General features: G+C 39.8%; 2 long non-coding RNA genes across 2 annotated transcripts in view; one reads left to right on the top strand and one right to left on the bottom strand.

Annotated features, from left to right (window-relative positions):
• Positions 1–14,109, bottom strand: part of LOC107834377 (uncharacterized) — a 21,982-nt gene extending 7,873 nt beyond the window's left edge. The window contains exons 1-2 of the long non-coding RNA XR_001660174.1: positions 14,099–14,109; positions 6,150–6,154 (exon numbers count right to left, since the gene is read on the bottom strand). This is a non-coding gene — a long non-coding RNA (uncharacterized LOC107834377). The remainder of the gene's footprint in view (positions 1–6,149; positions 6,155–14,098) is intronic.
• The window catches only part of LOC107834376 (uncharacterized), a 22,345-nt gene continuing 3,306 nt past the window's right edge, over positions 2,325–21,363 (top strand). The window contains exons 1-3 of the long non-coding RNA XR_001660173.1: positions 2,325–2,500; positions 2,919–2,921; positions 14,298–14,301. This is a non-coding gene — a long non-coding RNA (uncharacterized LOC107834376). The remainder of the gene's footprint in view (positions 2,501–2,918; positions 2,922–14,297; positions 14,302–21,363) is intronic.

Genomic DNA, 21,363 nt, shown 5'->3' with positions numbered 1-21,363 from the left:
TATATATATATATATATTGATGTAAGGATATTATGTGTATGAGGTGAGTGAACTGTGGTTGGTCTGGGAGTCTGCTAGCATCAGCTCATCTATGGTTCTACAAGACCTCTGTCTGTAGAGCCATCAGCCATAGTGATCAGGCCTGGTTGCCATGGAGATCTGGATAGAATAAGAGCAGAGAAGGTTATGAACAGTAAAGTGAAATACTTAATATACAAGAAATAAAACACATTTTAGCAATATGCCTATATACCTATTTTCAATTTATCTTCAATTTTTTTATGTTGCCATCCATAAAGGTGCCAAAGTTGGGAAGTGAGGTGAACCTCAGGTTCAGTACAGAGAGACCATGAAGAGCTTCTATCCATAGGCCATCAGGCTACTGAACCAGAACCATCTATAACACCTACAACTGAGGATACAGCCACTCTGAAAGAAGAGGAAGTGTGGTAAAGTAACACAGTTTTCTTTGGAACATTCTTTTGCTATTTTCCTCCTTGCTTATTCTTCTTTCAATCATTATGTTTTCCTCCTCACAACTCTTCTGACAGTCTTTTGATTTCCTCCATCTTTTCTTCCTTCTGTTCTTCACTATTCCAAAACAGAGACATAGTGAAATCACAATTCCCTCCAAAAGCATCAGGATGTCCAACATACTTAAAATTTACAATTTATTAATTAACATACTGTACCCTGCCACTCACCCAAAATGTTCGCTGGAGATAGGCACCAGCACCCCTTCCAGCCCCCACTAGGGACAAGAGTGTACAGAAAATGAATAGATGGACGGACGGACGGACGGACGGATGGATGGATGGAACATATTGTTTATGTTTTCCTTTAGAATTTGTTTTCAGGTTAGGAACTGGGATCACCAAAGTTTTTTAAATTAATAGACAAGTTTCCTCAGCTGATGAAATGCCAAAAATGTTATCTTTAACAAAGACACCTATTTTTATTTGGAGCTATAAGCTGATGGAACAGAACCAATCTCTCTCCTCATGTTCAGTCCTCGTATTTCTTCATTCAGCTTCTCTGTCTTTGACCCTTTCATCTTTTTTCTGAGGAATCTTTATATGCCCAAACTCATATCGAGCTATGAAATAAAGGTCACCAGTTAATTCCAAAACATCTTATTTTACAATTAGTTGTATTTTTATCACCTCGTTACAATTTCTTCCACTTTCTCTAGCTCAAATTTCAGCTACTCCCTGTGCTCTCATTTTGTCTTTTGTTGTTCTGTCTGCTTGCTTCATAGTTAGGAACTAAGCTAAACCAAGATTTTATTAACAAAGATCAGTCCAAGCAATAGATGGACGCATACCGCATCACAGTACAGTTCCCCTTCGGTGGCCAGTAGCTGGCGCTCTGCTCTTTTGTTCTAGCTTGTTGTGTTTAATTTTTAATGCCATCTTGTTCTGCTCTTCTACTGTCTGTAGTGTTAGCTGCACCACCAGCTACCATTACAACTCCTGTTGGGCACAACATGCTCATTCACACTTTCTACCCTCAGTTACCATAATAACAGTCTGCACACAACATTTATGTCTCATTCATGAATATTTCTGGGAATAGGTAGTTTAAAACGGGGCTGTCCCAAGAAATTGAGGATGTCTGGTCACCCTAAGCTAGTTGACATCCGATTTATAGCCTGATATAGTGATCTATAAATAGACAATAGGCTCAAAATACAAAGAATTAAATGTTGATGATATTAGGTATTGTAATGTGTCAGATGACTGTCTTACAAACTAATCATAGCAAACGACCAATCTGGACATTTAACTTGATTACTTGTCCTGGTTTCGTGAACACAAACTGATGTGATGTTGTTATTGTTATATGTTGTTTACCACTGTGTTTTCTTGGTTCTCTTTTTCTCCCTGCACTCCTCTATTGTTATCTCTGTTCTCATTAAACTTCTTCCCCATCTCTCCCTTTTTTTGTTTCTATTTTTCTTTTCTGCCCATCTCAGTGCAATGTGAAACAACCCCAAAGCAATTTCTAACATTTTGTACATATATATATATATATATTATAATATATAAAACACACATATATATATATAGATATTTATATATGTATATCTATATTTGTCATTTGAATACTTTCTGCACTTTCCTAACTTTGTAATTTCTCTTTTCTTTAAAGCCCAGCTTTGCTTCAACCGGTTGACTATATGCTTCTGAGGTAAAACACTGATATCGCTTCCAGTTCGAGGAATTTTTAAGTATCTTTGGGCTTAAGCTCACACATTCAGGGAACAGTGTTAAGACCTCAGATTCTTTTGTTCTTAGTGAAGTTCTTTTGATTCTGAAACTAAGGCCCCGTTTACACGACAACAATTTCGGGTCAAAATGGAAGAGTTTCGTTGTGCTTGCATTGTACATTTACACGAAAATGGCGAATGTTTTCTCTGACAACGGCACAGTTTGAGAACGGGTTCCAGAGTGCGATGTTTCTAAAACGTACCGGTGTCCGTTGTCTTGTAAACAGAATAGTTTACGTAGTATGACACATTTCATATCAGCTCCCTACAATCAGAAGAAGAAACTACAGAAAATGCCAGATACCAGAGTATTATTTGTGCTTCTGACTCTTATAAACCTAACTACAGCTCTCCAACACGGTGCTCATGTTATACCTCTTTACTTAAGTCATCGGAGACGGATCTCATTCAGGTCCACTCTGTTAAATTAGCGGATGTACGCGACAAAGAAACACTTCGAGGAGGCGCTACTGGACGCGACCTGGGAGAACAAGTCAGTGGTGGGATAACTTTGTAAACAATGCAGTCGATGATGTAGAATGAAGGGAGAACTTTCATTTGTCCAAGCCTAGCACCAACTAGTGGAGTAGCAGGGGCATTACACCTTTTCGATTTATGCTGTTTCTGTTTAAACAAAGATTGTAATTAGAACGTCTTCATGTAAACATGTTAGTAGAAACGAAACAAAGATTTCATTTTCGTTGGATCATTGTCGTGTAAACAGGGCATTTAGATAAAAACATGACTGGTGTCTGACATATCAGAAATTGAAAATTGAACAGCTTTGACTTTTGAACCTCAGAAAAGAATTGTTAATTATGTCCTTCTATCTGAATGGCTGCTGCAGAGGCCCAGCTGTGAAAAAGAGGAAGTGGAGGATTGATCGTGACACAAACAGATGTATGTTGCTGAAAAGTATGCCAGGGTTCATGTAAAACAGGTCTGTCAGGATCATTAACGAGATAAAAAAAATAAACATCTTGCTCTGATTAATAATGGCCATCCCAGTGGACTTGTCATCCCCACCTCAACGAGTCATGCAGACATCATACATATGTGGGTACAGATTTTTATTTTACATAAATGTGGTCCTATGAAACAACTAGTGAGTGGTGTTTCAGCTGTTATGACTCCAGAGTTGAATTTCTACTTGAATGAAGATCCAGAGTAAATAACAGATTTCTAAGGGGAGGGAGTAACACACATAAAGCATTTATCTGCCTCTCATTTCTTTGTTTTGCACACTCACCACACCATCACACACTACACACACCTTGTCTCTTTTAAAGGGACGCTATTGTGTCACGTTTCAGTAGTTTCTAAATAATCTACTGACCAGAGTAAGAGACTAAAACTAAAAATGTGTTGTTCTGTGCTGCTTTTATAAATTCATAGCTGAACTCCTTATCAGTTTCTTTATAAAACAAATTAATTCACAAGAATTTAGAAAACAGATGAAGTCTGACATGTTCCTCTTTCATTTACTACATGTGTTTGTCAGATTCTGATGCTTGGATGCTTGTTCTTAGATCTAGAATAAATGCATCAGCTTTCCAGCTTCTGGGTTTCACAAGACAGTGTGAGTATAACAAAAGAGTGAACAATTTATTATGCACTCCTGGGGTCACGATTATCTCTCCTTTTTCAAGCTTAGAGGCTCTGGAACATATTTACCCTTGCTTTTAGTAAGGTAAACAAAGTCAAAAACTGGCTGTGATGGGTCCTGCAAGTCCTCCCTGAAATCTGTCTTGTTTTCTGAGAACTCTGAGGTCTTCTGTTCTGCAACGCCAGCCTTCCTAATGAGGCACCGCCTTGCTCTTATGTTGAAATGATAGCCTAAGAGAAGATGTTCTGAGCCATCTAAGCATTGATCAGTTGAGACTTGTAAAACAGCTTTCAAAATCCAGTTCGCTACCTTGCAGTATTAATTTCATACTGCCTCACTAATGCTGGAGCCAAGTTTTATTTGAAATAATACACTGCATGAAAAATATAATTCCTGAAAGATACTGTCAAATATTATATCTTTTAAAATATTATATCTTTTAAAACGAACAAGATCAGGTTAATCAAACATGTACAATGCATAAAAAATGAAAAAAATTCATTTACAGTCTATAACACGTACACATCTCCATTATGTGGGCTGTGTTCATATTTCTTGATTTTGAAGTCTGTAGGTTTCTACAGACTGATGCCTATCCTAAGTGATCTGTTCAAGGACAAAATACAAGGTGTAATACATGTAAGGCAGCATTGAGATAGTCTAGCAAATTAACACTTGAATATGTCAGTTCAAAGACAAAGTTGTTGGGCCTTTTTTTCCTCTTTATGTTTTCAAAGGAGCATAATTTCAAGTTAAAGATCAGCAGAAAGTTCTTTTCTGAGCTGTGCAGACCTCCTCCAGTCCTTCAGTCTGACCAGAATGGCAACCTGAAACCTGACAGCCCTGCAGTGCTAAGGATCTGTTTTACAGCATAATAGTATAATTTGATAAGTTATTTCAAGTGAAAATAATTTCACTAGACCAGTGGTTTCCAAACTATTTCTGGGTCCCCCCTATGGCTTACAAATATCTGTCTGGTTGAACGATGTGTGTGAGCGAAGGGGGTGGGGGGCGGATTCTTAGAGACTCCCTGTTATACTCAGCCCCGGCTCCATACGAACGCAGGGGGTAGCTGAACATAGACAACAACACCAGTAGCCTACAAGCTACTTAACAAGCTTAAGGTGCTGTATTGATATTAGCTAGTCATCTTTTAGCTAACATTACCTGCATCCAACAGCTTTACTCAACACTCGGTTAGTTTGGAGGGAAAAACTGTGAAAAGTTCTTTGCGTTTTGCTGGTTTGCTGCCGTGATTCTAACACAAACCTACGTAGCTCCACACAGCAGCAGCAGGTCTCCTTCACAGGTGGAAACCCAGCGCGAGCGTCGTAGCGCTCATGTTGCGTTTAAAGGTGGCTCGGAAAAACAGGTTACAACATGTTAGCAATGGATTAAACAGTTTTAACTGCTGATAAAAGTGACAGAGGACACAGATATGGGAAGTGTGGAAGCCTCTACTGTATCAAATTGACATAGGAATAACAGAGAGTTGGCCATTCTAAGGTAAAAACCGAACGCATACAGAGTTCATGTTTTGTTTTTTGTTTTTTTTCATCCAGACGGCTTCCTGCGCCCCCCCTGCAATGGCACGCCCCCGTAGGGGGTCACGCCCCACAGTTTGGGAACCTCTGCACTAGACAGTGGCAATGTACAACAAAGGTTCTGGCATTATGGGTAGTGTTAATATGTTCTAACTTGATAAACACAACAAAGTAATTGCATCAAATGGACATAAATGACATTGTCTTCTTATAACAATACTTTCAAAATATGATGCTTTGACATTTAAGTTTAAAAGGTTTTTTTATTGTTAGCATGTTTCTTTTTTACTGTGATATTGACAGATTTCTTTTTTCTTCCCATTTGCTCCAGAAATGTAGCAAAGAAACACTGTGAGTTTCTTCAATTATCATTTAAAATGTAAACAACTAATAACCAGCACATAAAAGCTCCCTATTTTCAGCACTTAAAATAACAACCTGGATATCAGTACCTGATTGTCGAATTGTTTCCCGACACAGGCTGCCATTGCATGCTTTAGGGTCCTCAGGTGCTTCTGGTCCTCAGCGCTGCTACAAATCCAGACAGCCTCAACACATTCATGTCACAAAACAGGCACCATGGTGAGTCTGTAGTCTGTGCCTGACTGTGTTTCTGCATGCAAACTTTAGCAAGAGGTGGACAGATGAAAAATATGTCACATATGTAGAAAAATGTATTTTATCTTTTTATGCTATATCTAAACTCCTTAAATTGATGCTGAGTGCCAACAGCCACTCAGCTCTCACTCTCAGTGGCTCCGCCCTGCTCACAGCAGAATGTGTTTTGTTATTAGTAGCTCTGGTTGCTTTGTTTCTAGTCCCATGTGCAGTTCGGATCATGTCATTATGTGAAAAAAGGAATAAAACCTGCCTGCTCTTGTAACAGAAGAAATATGTAAAATTAGGCAAGAAATGTCTTTATGAAAAACACTGAATCCAAAAAGGATTAATCAACATAGAAACCATTCACATTTACCAAGTTTAGATAAAGCATGAGGCTGTAGTCGATAATAAATTAAGCACCAAAAGAACCTTCTCTCTGAAAAGAACTGAACTTCACAGCACTAATTTCCTGGGGAACCGATTGGACCAATTGATACCATCCATTTATTTGTTTGTATAGACCTAGTTTGCAAAAGTGAACATTCAGAATATGACCTAGTATTTTTTCAATCAGAGCTGTGTGTAAGATTATTATTATTATTATTATTATTATTTATCGGAGAATTTCAGTTAATTTATACTTAACTCATTAATTACCTCTTATTAGATATATTATTCATGTTCAGTTCATCCATAATGTGCTGAACGTGAAATAATGTAAACTTCAAAGTCAGTGAGTTAACATACTGCACAGGCACCAATGTCATATCATAAACATACACATACATTTGTGTATGTTTTATTCAAGAATACTGAAATTCTTTTAGCATGTTGGTTTATTTATTTTGTTACTCACAGCTAAAATCATTTGGTGAATCTCGTAGATCAGAGTGAAAAGCAGCAGATCAAAGATGAACATTGCCAGGGGGTTCAGACGCAGTTTGTTTGGAGCAAAGTTTCAAGAAAAGTGGAAAGTCTAGCTGTGGTTAATTGGTGTGTTTAGGTCCGAGGTCATGAGGATAGCAAAAGGAACACACCACTATGCCCTGAGTGGCACATGGATACACAGCCACCACAGAGATGCTGCTATAACTAATCACAACTAAACACTGTGAAGACACGCACAGACCCACTTTTCTTATCTTCCTCTCAGACTCTGCCGTCTTTATGTGCTTCCTACCTCTGCTTTAAGTTCTTGTGGAGCCCAAAAGCCCAAGGGAGACCATAATGTGTCACAGCAGCAAAGGCATCTTTATGAACCTGTTGGCAGGATCCCACCCCCTACCAGACCTGCAGCACTGGAGGGTTCAAAATCAAGTGAAAACCAAAAATTAGAAATAGCAAGTCTTATCTTTTTTCTATTCTGTGCACAAACATTAAGTTTATCACTAAAGTCCTGAATTGAAATACCACCAGAACAAGTGCCCATCAAGATTTATATGAAAAAAAACAAAAAACAAACAAAATAAAAAACAGCAAAATGAACTGTGATTACTGCAGAAAGAAGACATGGTACAATTTAAAACAAACTCAACATTCAGCATGCTGAGGACTCATAACAGGATTTCAATCTTTTACTGCAGCTCAAGTGCTGAATCTGGGAGACCATAATGTCTGAATATTACTGTTAAAATGCAGTAAAAGACTGCTAAAGCTCTGCTGATGCTAAGACAGAAACAACATTCAGTTTCTACTGTGTTGTAAACACATGCCATGTCTGTTCATGCCACAGACAGGCAGCAGACTACCAGCACTGAAGATGTGTTAATATTGGTATTAATGATACTTAGAGGCCCACGTGGGACTTAACGAGATTGATAAATAGTGCCACAGGTGCAATTTCTTTTTGAACTACTTATTCTGTGATGTCTGTTGTTAATCAGCTAAATTGTAAGTCTACATCCATTTTAAGCTGCCATCTTGGTAGTTCATCTTTAGATCCTATCAGTCACTGTGATAGCAGTAGTACAACTTTGACAATCAATTTTTCATAAGGTTACTCATTTTTAATAAAACATTGCTTCATTAAGATAATATTCTTTTTCTTATCAGCATTGCATTGTGAACTGATGTAGAACATCTACCAACTGTTGATCTTAATAGATTTAAAATTAATTTTGTCCCATTCCAATCTCTTCAAAACAAAGCTTGGTTTTTAAACTAAAGTTCACTGAATTGTTTTACTGCTGTTTTTTTTTTGTTTTTTTTTACTGTGTTTTCATAGATTATTAATTTTACTTCTTCTTCTCATGTCCACTTAGTTTAGTGGCAGGTTAGTAGTTTAACTAAATAATCTTACAAGTTGAAGTATTTTGTTAATAAATTCCTCATAGTTTGAAGAGAAGTTTGTACTTCTTATACATATGGGAGCAGGGCTTCCTGTTTGAGAAGGAGTTGATCATCATTGTGTTGAGGGAGGGAGAAGGGGGCAGCTGTATGGGAGATGAGAATTGATGAAAGTAGAATAGATGGGCAACAAGTTATAGTAGGTCAGTTCCACATCTAATATACACCATCAGGGATAATGCATTGGTTTTCCTCGGTTTACTCTTTATAAGTTAGCTGGTGGTGTAGCTTCTTTATGCTGTTGTAACTTCTTCCCTTACAGAAGCAAATCTGACTAGAATAACATAAAGGTCAAGTCTATTATAACATGCTATTTTTTTGTTAACTTTCTAATTCATGTTAAATCAGATAGATTTAACTTGCCTAAAATGAGAACATGTAACATGGACCTGAGTGCTCACAAATTTGAGGGGGTTTGCTTGCAGGTTACTATAATCTATTGAGCCATGATTTTGTTAGTGTACAAAAATGATTATTCTGTGTATGAAAATCTCTTCAATAAGCAACAGAACTTTAAAATAAAATAGGATGTACTTTGTTTATTTACAAGTTGCCTTGACCCACCGATCAAGGCCAATTCTAGTCATGTTGGTAATGTACGGATCCAAATGCAAATGAAGTTCAGGCCTTAAACCTTTCATTCTCAACATGCTTAGTTTTTTTTTTTTTCTTTTTTTGCTTTCTTTCTTTTTACATGCATATTTAGTGGTAAATTATTCTCTGAGGCGACATGGACAGTTTGAACATGTTAACCAATATTACTAGCACCAGTTTTTGAGCACTAAACATAACCTACTTTTTGTGATTTTTCTGTCCAATTTTATTCAGGAATTTTTTTGTTGTATTTCATTCACAATGCAAAAATACTAACTGGGCTACAAACATAAGCTTTGAAATTCAGTTTTACATATTTCAGTGATTTGCTGTGTGTATACTGCATAATATCTACATCCCATTAAAAAGGTCAAAAACAGGATCTTTTTTACCTGTACAAAAAAGATCCTGTACAGGTGTACTCTACAGAGAAACATCACATCTTATTGTAGAATTCCTGACACATTGGAAATGTCCAGAATGATTGAATCTGTGCCCCATCATTACATCCTTATTTTTTAATCTGATGTTTAATGAGTTGACACAAATGTACCAAACATATTTTTCCACAAAGTCAGAGGAAACATTTGTTTCCGCAAAGCAATTATAAATTACTTACCCTTCATCCAAAAGGTAATGTAAGAAAAGGACAAAACAAAGAGACAATAAGATTTCCAAGATGTTTTTAATGAAAGCAGGGTGGTGCAGTACATAATTGTGTGTCTCAGATGCTGGACCTGAGAGAGGCTTCCGCCTACTTAACCAGAATAAAAAACAGTTTAAAGATGAACGAATGTTTCAAATTTATAATTACAGAAAAGTAAAATACTAGACTAGTTTATCTGTTTCTTGACTGCTGCTGGATAGCATATTTTGAGATATTTGATCACTTGAGAAATAATTTCTGTTATGTTGTGACTAAAAGAAAGTTGTGACCAGTCTGGTATACTTTGCTTTTTATGATTGATTAATTCTGATTTGAATTCATATTGCTTAAGCAGAGTGGTGGATGATTCTACCACCACCACATGAAGCCTAGGTGCAAATTCAAGCTGGAAGACTTCTGCCTCTCCTGCTCCATGCAATCACTCCATCATGCTCATCGCCTCCAACCTCAGTGGTGGACCTCGACCCACCTCGTCCAATCATCAGTCAAGCTTCCGCTTATAAGGATCCACTCCCACACTGTCAGGCGCTTTCCAGCTGTTCTCAACCCACATCCTCTGGTTCTCCAAGATGTCATCTTTATCCAACCTCCACCACCAGTGTCGGGGGTAGAGCATCCCTAATCAGCATCGGTGGAGCTCATCCCAGTTCACTGCAATTCACAGCTCAAATCTTCAGCCGGGGCCCGAGCGCCAAAGAACTGTTATTCATTTTGTCAATAAATCTTTTAACATCTCCTTTTCTCCGTCTGAGTCTTTCCAGATTGAAATAATTTTAGTGTTGTTTCTTTTTCTAAATTTAAATCATTATTAGTTACAGATTACACTATGGGTAATATTCTGTCCTCACACAGGCGTGCTGGACTGAGTTAGACAGATAGTGAACGAACAAAAAACTCCAAACGTCGAACTGAAGTACGTCTGATCTTTAATCTTTTTTGTAAAACTGAAAAATAACCATAAAGAGACATAAATGAACAACTTGCACGTCTCAAGTACACACATTACTACATGAAAGAGAATTTTAACACATAGTGCCACGAAGGCTGGGAACGTTTAACAAGGTTAAAGATGACACAACTTAAATAGCAGACAAACTTATGTCAAACAACATTTGAGCACAATAACACTACTTACGAACAAAGATACTTGAGGCTTGAAAAAAGATTTAGACACTGTCGCTCTGCCACATTGCAGGCCGAAAACACAAGACAAACGGAATTTTAACGGAAACAAAACCTAACTTAAATTCTACCACAAGGGGGTAGTAAAACAACAGAAAATAAGATGCTAAGAAATCATCTTAGTATTTACAATACACTCCCCGTCCAGGTGGTGTTGGAACGGCACCAACTTTCTGCGTTAGAAGCATTGCGGGCAAGAGAACTTCAGGTGTTTCAGGATCATTTGAGACAGGAACTAAGGGTCTGGTGTTCATTATGGCCATGACCTCTGCCATGAGGGTGACCAAAACCTCATGTGTGAGGCGGGTGGTTGAGGTTTGCAATAACAAGCCATCAAGAATGCGTCGAACGAGTCCAATCATTCTCTCCCAGACTCCTCCCATGTGAGATGAATGTGGGGCGTTGAATGTCCGGGTGCAGCTTTTGTCCCATAGATAACTTGTGATCTCTGGGTCTTGAGCATTGATTTGCAACTCCTTACATGCACCAATGAAGTTTGTCCCTTGGTCTGAGCATAAGTGTTTGACAGGTCCTCTGAGAGGAAACGACGTAAGGCATTTATGAAACTTGAAGTTGACATTGCCTCTATGACCTCTATATGCACGGCCCTGGTACTGACACAGGTGAACATTACTGCCCACCTTTTACAGTCGGTGTTATTTGCCCTTGTGCGAAGAGACTTAACATTCCAAGGCCCAAAGACGTCCAGACCTACATGAGTAAACGGTGGGTCAACTGAAAGTCTGCCAGAGGGCAAACTAGCCATCTTCTGCACTTCTAGGCGGCCTCTAAGTTTCCTACAGGTTACTCATTTGTGAAGTGTGCTGGAAATTAGTCTCTTGCCACCAATAATCCATAATCCTGCTGAGCGCAGAGCACCTTCAGTGAACTGTCTGCCTTGGTTGTGGTAATGTCGAACTAAAAGAACAGCAACATGATGATTACTTGGAATTATCACAGGATGTTTCTCCACATCTGAAAGACCTGCTGCTTGTAAGTGTCCTCCGACCTTTAAGCCACAATCAATAATAGGGTTGAGTTTTCCGAGAGGACTGCGTGAGGGGATATCTGTTCCTCTTTTAAGACTTTCAAACTCTGTTCTCAGTTTGAACACACTGAATGATTGTTGTTTTTGCTTGAGAGATTTCTGTAGTATTGGCAAGATTGCAGCTGTGCCAACCTTTACATGTGCTTGAAGCTTTTGAGAATGACTTAGCAACATGAATGAGAAATTTGATTGCTCTCACTAAAGACTTCCAGCTTGAGAAGCGTGCAAACCTATGGGATCTGAGCCCTTTTTCCTCTGCTTTTGTTGCTAGGGAAATTACTTGAGGACAAATTTCAACATCTGTTGAAGGCTGCACAAGGTCAAAAGTCTCTTTGTTCTGTCCTGGATCTCTTGGTTCAGTGTCAGACAGTGTGAGGAACCGACGTCCAGAGAGCCAGGTGGCTTGTTGCAGTTGGGTTGCTAATACAGCTCTAGTCCCATGATCTGCAGGATTCTGGTCAATAGTGTCAAAATGCTACTGGTCTGGTTTGGTAGACTTGTGAATCTGAGCAACTCTGTTGGCCACATATACGTAGAATCTGCAGGTGTCATTGTGGATGTAGCCTAGAACTATTCGGTTCTCTGTATAGAAGTTCACTGCATGAAACTCGATGTCACTTTCATCTATGATCAATTGAGAGAGTTCCACTGCTAATACAGCTGCACATAATTCTAAACGTGGGATAGGGTGGGCAGATGATGGTGCTAGCTTAGATTTGCCCATGATAAACCCAACATGACATTGGTGACCAGTGTCAATGACCCTGAGGTATGCTGCACCTGCTATTGCTGTTGTTGAAGCATCTAAGAAAATGCATAGTTCTGTTCTCTGAGCCTGCGATACTGAAACTTCAACAAATGGCCTGTGGATTTGGAGGTGTTCAAGAGCAGTAAGTGAATCAGACCACCTTAGTCACTCTGCCTCTTGGTCTGCTGGTAAAGGCTCATCCCAATCTTGTTGTCCAAAAGTTAACTTTCTGTACAATGCCTTTCCTTGGATTGTAACTGGGGCAGCAAATCCAAGGGGATCATAGAGGCTGTTGACAACAGAAAGTATTCCCCTGCAGGTGAAAGGTTTGTTGTCCTTAGCAACTCGAAATGTGAAGCAGTCATTTTCCAGGTTCCAGCTCACCCCAAGACCTCACTGAAGAGGGAGAGGGTCAACATCCAAATCCAAATCTTTGAGGTCCGCTGTTCTTTCTTCTGGAGGAAATGCATTCATTACGACTGACATTTGAGGCTATTTTGTGAAGCCTTATATTTGACTCTGCCATCATGTTCCTTGCTTGTGTTAAGAGTTCAATGGCTTCCTTTTCGCTGTCCACTGAAGTCAGTCCATCATCCACATAGAAGTTGCGGAAGACAAACTGGTTTGTGTTGGAGCCATATTCTTCTCCAAGTTCAGCTGCTCGTCTGAGACTGTAGATTGCAATAGCTGGGGAAGGACTGTTGCCAAAAACCGGCACCTTCATGCAAAACGCCATGATTTCTTTGCTGAGGTCATTATCTTGGAACCATAGAAACCGAAGATAATTTCTGTGGCTTTCTTTGACTCTGAAGCAGTAAAACATCTGCTCAACATCTAGAGTAACTGCAACTCGTTTTTGCCTAAAGCACAGTAGAACACCGAGCAGTGTGTTGTGTAAGTCAGGTCCCCTAAGTAGAATGTCATTTAGTTAAACACCCTTGTACGAGGCGTACCATTGTACTGTTCACGTACTTTGTGGACACTCAGGACAACTCTCCCCAATAAGAGAAGGATGGGTGTTTCTGGCTCAATTGGTGGTATTCCACCTGCAATAGGAGGTAGATGAGGGAAATGTTGCATAATGTCAGGTGTAGGAATCGATCATCTGGGATAGTATTGCATTCTAAAAGAGGTGGGAGAGCTACATGAATCTTTCCATCCAGAGACGTAACAACAAAATTGTGAGCTTTCCTTCCTGTGGCCTCTTTTATTCCTCCACACATCTTCAGAGTATAAGTGGTGGAGACTGCATCAATGCCAAACATGTCAAAGAAGGCTGACTTCGCAAGAGATCGGTTGCTTTGGTCATCTAAAACCACATACATCCTTTGGGCTTTGTTGGGATTGTTAATAGGGTACACGTTCACTAATGAGATTTTTGAACAGGATCTGAGTCCATGAGATGATGTCTCACAAATCTCTGTACATTTTGAAGTGACCTCCAGTGATGGACTATTTTCTTGCTCCCCACCTTGCTCTTGTTGCTTCAACTTCTGTAACCCCAGGAGCAGGACCAGGATGTAAAGCAGTAAGGCGCTTGTCGCTGTTGCATTCTTTGCACTTCACAGAAACTTTACAGTCTTTGGCCAAGTGCTTAGTGGATGCGCAACAACGAAAACAAATGGAGTTTTCTTTTAGATAAGCTTTTCTCTCATCTAAGTGCTTCATTCTAAAACCACACTTTGCTAAGGGATGTGGCTTACTGTGTATCGGGCACCTCTCAGCTGGTTCCTCTAATTTCTTTTCTGATACACTGTTGATGACTACAGGTGCAACTGCACCTTCAGTTTTTCTCACTGAAACTGTTTTGTAAGTGTTGTGTCTTAACGGTTTCTCTGACTTTACATGAGTCATAACACCACATGTAGAAAACATAAAACTTGGATCATTACGGGTTTTCGCTTGACTACATATGAAATTTACAAAGTAGCTTAAGAGTGGAAAGGGAACATTATGTTCTTCCTTGTACTTAGAACCTTGTGTAAACCAGCATTCTTGTAGGGCAGGGGTGTCCAAAGTCGGTCCTCGAGGGCCGGCATCCTGCATGTTTTAGTTCTCTCCCTGGTTTAGCACACCTGCATCAAATGATGGCTCATTAGAAGGCCTAAGAGGAACATTGACTTGCTGAGGAGGTTGTTACTACCACCAGGGAGAGAACTAAAACATGCAGGATGCCGGCCCTCGAGGAGCAACTTTGGGCACCCCTGTTGTAAGGCATAGGGAAGCTTTTCCACAATTGGGTTAACCCCTCTGGCTGTGTCAAGATAAGCTAAATCTGGTAATTTTCCACCTGACTTGACTAACTGAACCTCCATTAAAATATCCCCCAGTTCTCTAAGACGCTGATTGTCTTTTTTGAATATTTTTGGAAAAGTCTCTAGCTTTAGCAGAAGTGCATTTTCTATAATCTCAGGGGAACCATATGTATCATCTAGCCTATGTCACACCATAGTGATACCCTGGATTGTGGACATGGACTGACCTGATACGCATGACTTGAGGAGATGAGTTTGGACCTAGTGACTTTATCAGCAGGTCAAGTTTTCTCTTGCTGTTAAGTTGAGCTCTCTAGTGATGTCTTGGAAAGAAGTTTTCCAGGCCCAGTAGTTTTCTGAACAGTCATCAAATTTTAGCAGCCCAGAGCTTACCATTTCTCTTCTGACGAGGTATTTGGTGAGATCAGTTACTTGTGGTGGTTCAAACGGATAATCTCTGAGACTGGATGCGTGCGACATTGGTGGAGGAAGATAAGATGGATAGCCTCTGTTTTCTGCACCAGGCATTTCTTCATCTTCAATGCAAAACTTGGATAAACGGGGCTCTTCGTTAAGAATTAGGAACCACGAAGTTGGGTCAGGACGAACTCGTTCTGCACTTATGGGCATGGCAGGTGATTCTTGTGAGACCAGAGCTTGCTGCTGAGCGTTTGGTGTCACGTAGTGTGCCTGCAACATAGTCATTTGTGCGTTGAGTGCGATCCTCAGGGTAGATCTGGGTTCTTTCTTCAAGAGAATCCACCTCTGATGCTGCTGAGGATTCATAGGGTGCGTTCACACTGCAGCCTGAAGTGACCAATTCCAATTTTTTGGCAATTCCGATTTTTTTGCCGGGGCCGTTGACACTGCCAGTAAATGCGACATGTATGCGTTCTGCAGTGTGAACGGGCAAACGATCTGAAAGTGTCCCGTATGCGCAGTAGAGGGCGCAATAGCGTCAGCGTTCTCAGTGTTATGCCAACCGCCATAACGGTGGAGCTTAGCTTATATGAAGTTGTTGTCCAACCGGAGCAGCATATTAACAACTTAATCCTCATATAATCCGTCATGGTTGTTGTTTTTCTTCCCGCTTGTACGTATCAGGACCCAGAATAGTGAGATTTGTTGATAATCAGTGACGTTCAGTTCGTTTGAAGGTGACCTGAACGTTAAGTCGCATTTGAATTGGATACATATCGGATATGGATCACATTCGAAAAAGAATCCGACCTGTGCTGTTCACACTGCCATGAAAAGATCGGATACAGGTCACATTATGTCAAAAAAATTGTAATTGGGTCACTTCAGGCTGCAGTGTGAACACACCCATAGACTGCAGCTTCTGCTGAGGCTGCTTTTGCACTCCTGTTGACTTTTAGGACGTACAGATTTGCCTCTAACTCTGCTTTGTGCTGTTCTGCTTCAGCTATCATTTTCTGATTTTCAGCTTCGTTGCGGGCTTTTTCTTTCATCATCTCCGCTTCTTGAGTTGCATACTTGGCTTCTACCAGGGCTGCCTGTGCTTTAGCCTTTGCCTTGGTAGCTGCTGCACTGGCTGAGAACTTACTTGATCTCCCAGATGACTTGGATGCTGCAACTTGAGACAAGACTTCGAAGTCTGCTTGCCTTTGTTGCTCCATGATGTCCTTATCTTAATTGCAGTGTGTGGTCGACGACAGTGAATCTGTTCCCAGCCGGCTGTGTAACTGTCCTTTAACTATTCTGTCCTCACACAGGCGTGCTGGACTGAGTTAGACAGATAGTGAACAAAAAACTCCAAACGTCGAACTGAAGTACGTCTGACCTTTAATCTTTTTTGTAAAACTGAAAAATAAGCTTAAAGAGACATACATGAACAGCTTGCACGTCTCAAGTACACACATTACTACATGAAAGAGAATTTTGACATGTAGTGCCACGAAGGCTGGGCATGTTTAACAAGGTTCAAGACGACACAACTTAAATAGCAGACAAACTTATGTCAAACAACATTTGAGCACAATAACACTACTTACGGACAAAGATACTCGAGGCTTGAAAAAAGATTAAGACCAGTGGTTCTTAACCTGGGTTCTATCGAACCCCAAGGGTTCGATGAGTCGGTCTCATTGAACCCCTCATCAAGGGGTTCGGCGGAGCCTCTGCCGTGGAGGTAAAGACTCACTTGTGTAAAGTCGTGACGCGCCCCGCTTTGCCATCACTTGCTGCAGAGGATCACGTTACATTGCTGAGCCAATCAGAGCTGCGGAGGCGCACTGATTGAAGGAGTTTCACTCTCAGCATGAATTTGAACTTGTGTCTTTAATTACTTAAGCAAAGCTCACTGTTTTTACCAAATTCTGTAGCTTTAAGGTGTACTTCTAAATCTGCTTCCTAGTCGCATCTTTTCCGGCCTGCTACTGTCTCTAGTGGTGTGGAGGTGGTAACACAACTAATATAATTACATTACTAAATCAGAATACCACCAAGTCTTTGTTATTTATTGTTAGTTTTTCAGAATGTAGAGCTAATTAAATGATCTAAGCAAGACCTTAAAGTGGTTCCAGTTTCTCTCGAAGGCCAACCTGTTAAAACTGTGGCAAATTTTAAATACCTTGGGTTGTTCCTGGACAGTCAGCTCAAATTTGCTGAAAACACTTGACTATATTTTGAAGAACTGTTCTCAGAGACTCTACCTTTTAAGAAGACTTAGTGATCTTGGATTTACCCAACTAGACTCTAGTTGGGCAACCCAACTAAAATTTTGAAAAAAAAAAAAAATCATACTTTATTTATCACTACAGAAGGGTTCAGTGAATGCGCATATGAAACTGGTGGGTTCAGTACCTCAAAAAAGGTTAAGAACTACTGATTTAGACACTGTCGCTCTGCCACGTTGCAGGCCGAATACGCTAGACAGACTGAATTATAATGGAAACAAAACCTAACTTAAATCCTGCTACAAGGGAATAGTAAAACAACAGAAAATAAGATGCTAAGAAATCTTCTTAGTATTACAATACAGGTAAGTTAATTAGGCCCGAGCTGCGAAGGCCTATTGAAATTGTGCTGTAAATTATTATTATGCCTCCGTAAAATATATTGGCTTTTTGGAGGCTTTATCATATTCAAAAACTCACCAAACTTGACGGACGCATAGAGCCCGTGTAAAATGTACGTATTTTAAGGTCAATGCAAAAATCTCAAAAGAAATGGCTCAACAGCGCCACCTAGCAACTTTCAAAAGTTTCCTATTAATTTACTTAATCGTAGAGACTTGAAATTTGGTACACTTGTAGAGCTCCCCAAGACGCTCAGAATTTACAATTAATGTCATAGTGCAAGTATGACAGGAAGTCGGCCATTTTGGATTGAAGTTGCTATTTTGACCCCATTTTGCCCATTTACAGTCTTCGCATTTGATCAAACTCCTCCTAGGGATTTTGATCGATCGGCTTCAAACTCGGTCAGATCATTCATAAGGCATGGCCGATTAAAAGTTATCAAAGGTTTGCATTTTCGTGCCTGTTAAAGGGGAGTTTCCTGGGGTCAAAGTTCACTGATTCGCCATGAAACACAAAACTGTTATAAATCTTACACAAAAACTCACAGAGGCACCAAACTTTCAGTGATGGATCATCATCGGGTGCCCTACAATACTCAATGGTGAAATGATGACATCACTTAGGCCACGTCCCCAGAGAACAGTAAGTGTTATATTTTACTGTGAACGGTCACTATCTGACCCCTTTGACCTAATAAACATCAAACCGTGTCCAGAGACAGAAGACATGTTGATGTGTTGTGGATTGCAACCCCGTTTGTTTTTGATGAAATAGTTGGGCATGGTGGGGTGGCGAAGTGACCCTTAACGCTGTCAATCAAATCAATCAAATTTTATTTGCATAGCACATTTCAGCAGCAAGGCATTTCAAAGTGTTTTACATAATTAAAATAAAAACAGCATGTGACATTGCATAAGCACTGAGAAAGAGAAAGACATTTTGAAAAAGATTAAAAAAGATAAAAACATTAAAACCCGCAGCCCTTTTAGGACTTCAGTTAAATGTCGTTTAACTGTCGTTTAACTGGGGCTCTAACCCTCTGGGACTTTAGTCAAAAATACCGTTTGACAAGGACTCCAACCTCTAGGTTTTTAGTTGAAACACCGTCAACTGGGACTCTAAATCCCGTAGGACTTTAGTTAAACATCATTTAACAAGGATTCTCACACCCCTAGATATAGATTCGTTGAACTGGATGTTTTCCGGGGGGGCTTTACATAGACAGTGTGAAAGAGAAAAAAAAAGAAATGAACAACTAGATGAAAAGTAAAGATAAAAACATTAAAAACACAGAAGACTTCCGGTTTTGGGACCAATGGAGTAGTAGGACGTGTTGGAGGGAGCTCCCGCAAATTATTTTTTTTATAAGGTGCATTTGGGCATTTTCGTGTGCTTTACCTGTCCTCTAAATATTAACAACGACTCTACTACAGCTCAAGATGCCTCCAAAGCCCAAAAATACGAATAATTCNAGTACGTCTGACCTTTAATCTTTTTTGTAAAACTGAAAAATAAGCTTAAAGAGACATATATGAACAGCTTGCACGTCTCAAGTACACACATTACTACATGAAAGAGAATTTTGACATGTAGTGCCACAAAGGCTGGGCACGTTTAACAAGGTTCAAGACGACACAACTTAAATAGCAGACAAACTTATTTCAAACAACATTTGAGCACAATAACACTACTTACGGACAAAGATACTTGAGGCTTGAAAAAAGATGAAGACCAGTGGTTCTTAACCTGGGTTCTATCAAACCCCAGGGGTTCGATGAGTCGGTCTCATCGAACCCCTCATCGAGGGGTTCGGCGGAGACCTCTGCCGTGGAGGTAAAGACACACTTGTGTAAAGTCGTGATGAGCCCCGCTTTGCCGTCACTTGCTGCAGAGGATCACGTTACATTGCTGAGCCAATCAGTGCTGCAGAGGAGCACTGATTGAAGGAGTTTCACTCTCAGCATGGATTTGAACTTGTGTCTTTAATTACTTAAGCAAAGCTCACTGTTTTTACCAAATTCTGTAGCTTTAGGTGTACTTCTAAATCTGCTCCTTAGTCGCATCTTTTCAGGGCTGCTACTGTCTCTAGTGGTGTGGAGGTGGTAACACAACTAATATAATTACATTACTAAATCAGAATATTACCAAGTCTTTGTTACTTATTGTTAGTTTTTCAGAATGTAGAGCTAATTAAATAGTCTAAACAAGACCTTAAAGTGGTTCCAGTTTCTCTTCAAGGCCAACCTGTTGAAACTGTGGCATATTTTTAAATACCTTGGGTCGATCCTGGACAGTCAGCTCAAATTTGCTGAAAACACTGACTATATTTTGAAGAACTGTTCTCAGAGACTCTACCTTTTAAGAAGACTTTGTGATCTTGGCTTTACCCAACTAGACTCTAGTTGGGCAACCCAACTAGAATTTTGAAAAAAAAATCATACTTTATTTATCACTACAGAAGGGTTCAGTGAATGCGCATATGAAACTGGTGGGTTCGGTACCTCAAAAAAGGTTAAGAACCACTGATTTAGACACTGTCGCTCTGCCATGTTGCAGGCCGAATATGCTAGACAGACTGAATTATAACGGAAACAAAACCTAACTTAAATCCTGCTACAAGGGGGTAGTAAAACAACAGAAAATAAGATGCTAAGAAATCTTCTTAGTATTACAGTACAGGTAAGTTAATTAGGCCCGAGCTGTGAAGGCTTATTGAAATTGTGCTGTAAATTATTATTATGCCTCCGTAAAATAAATTGGCTTTTTGGAGCCTTTATCATATTCAAAAACTCACCAAACTTGGCAGACGCATAGAGCCGTGTAAAATGTACGTATTTTAAGGTCAATGCAAAAATCTCAAAAGAAATGGCTCAACGGCGCCAACTAGCAACTTTCAAAAGTTTACTATTAATTTACTTAATCGTAGAGACTTGAAATTTGGTACACTTGTAGACTCTCACAATTTACAATTACTGTCATAGTGCAAGTATGACAGGAAGTTGGCCATTTTGGATTGAAGTTGCGATTTTGATCCCATTTTGCCCGTTTACAGTCTTTGCATTTGATCAAACTCCTCCTAGGGATTTTGATTGATCGGCTTCAAACTCGGTCAGATCGTTCATAAGGCATGGCCGATTAAAAGTTATCAAAGGTTTGCATTTTCGTGCCACAGTTTCAAGCCGAGCTGCACCAAACTCACTAGGGTGGATCGTTATAGGCCCCCCGACAGGAATCCATAAAAATATTTGGTGGGCATGGCCTAATTTCTCGATTGCGCCCCCTAGAGTATTTTAATTGATCAGCCCCAAGCCATGCTTTAACCTAGAATTATGAAACTTTGTACACATGTGTATCATGTCAGGACCTACAAAAAAGTCTCTTGGAGCCATGGTCCAAACCCAAAAGGAAGTCGGCCATTTTGGATCAAAATCAGCCATTTCCTCTTTTTCATAGACAT

Source organism: Poecilia formosa, unplaced genomic scaffold (genome assembly GCF_000485575.1).
Source record: "Poecilia formosa unplaced genomic scaffold, Poecilia_formosa-5.1.2 Scaffold600, whole genome shotgun sequence".
Classification (NCBI taxonomy): Eukaryota; Metazoa; Chordata; class Actinopteri; order Cyprinodontiformes; family Poeciliidae; genus Poecilia; species Poecilia formosa.
This window is presented reverse-complemented; position numbering and strand designations above follow the sequence as displayed.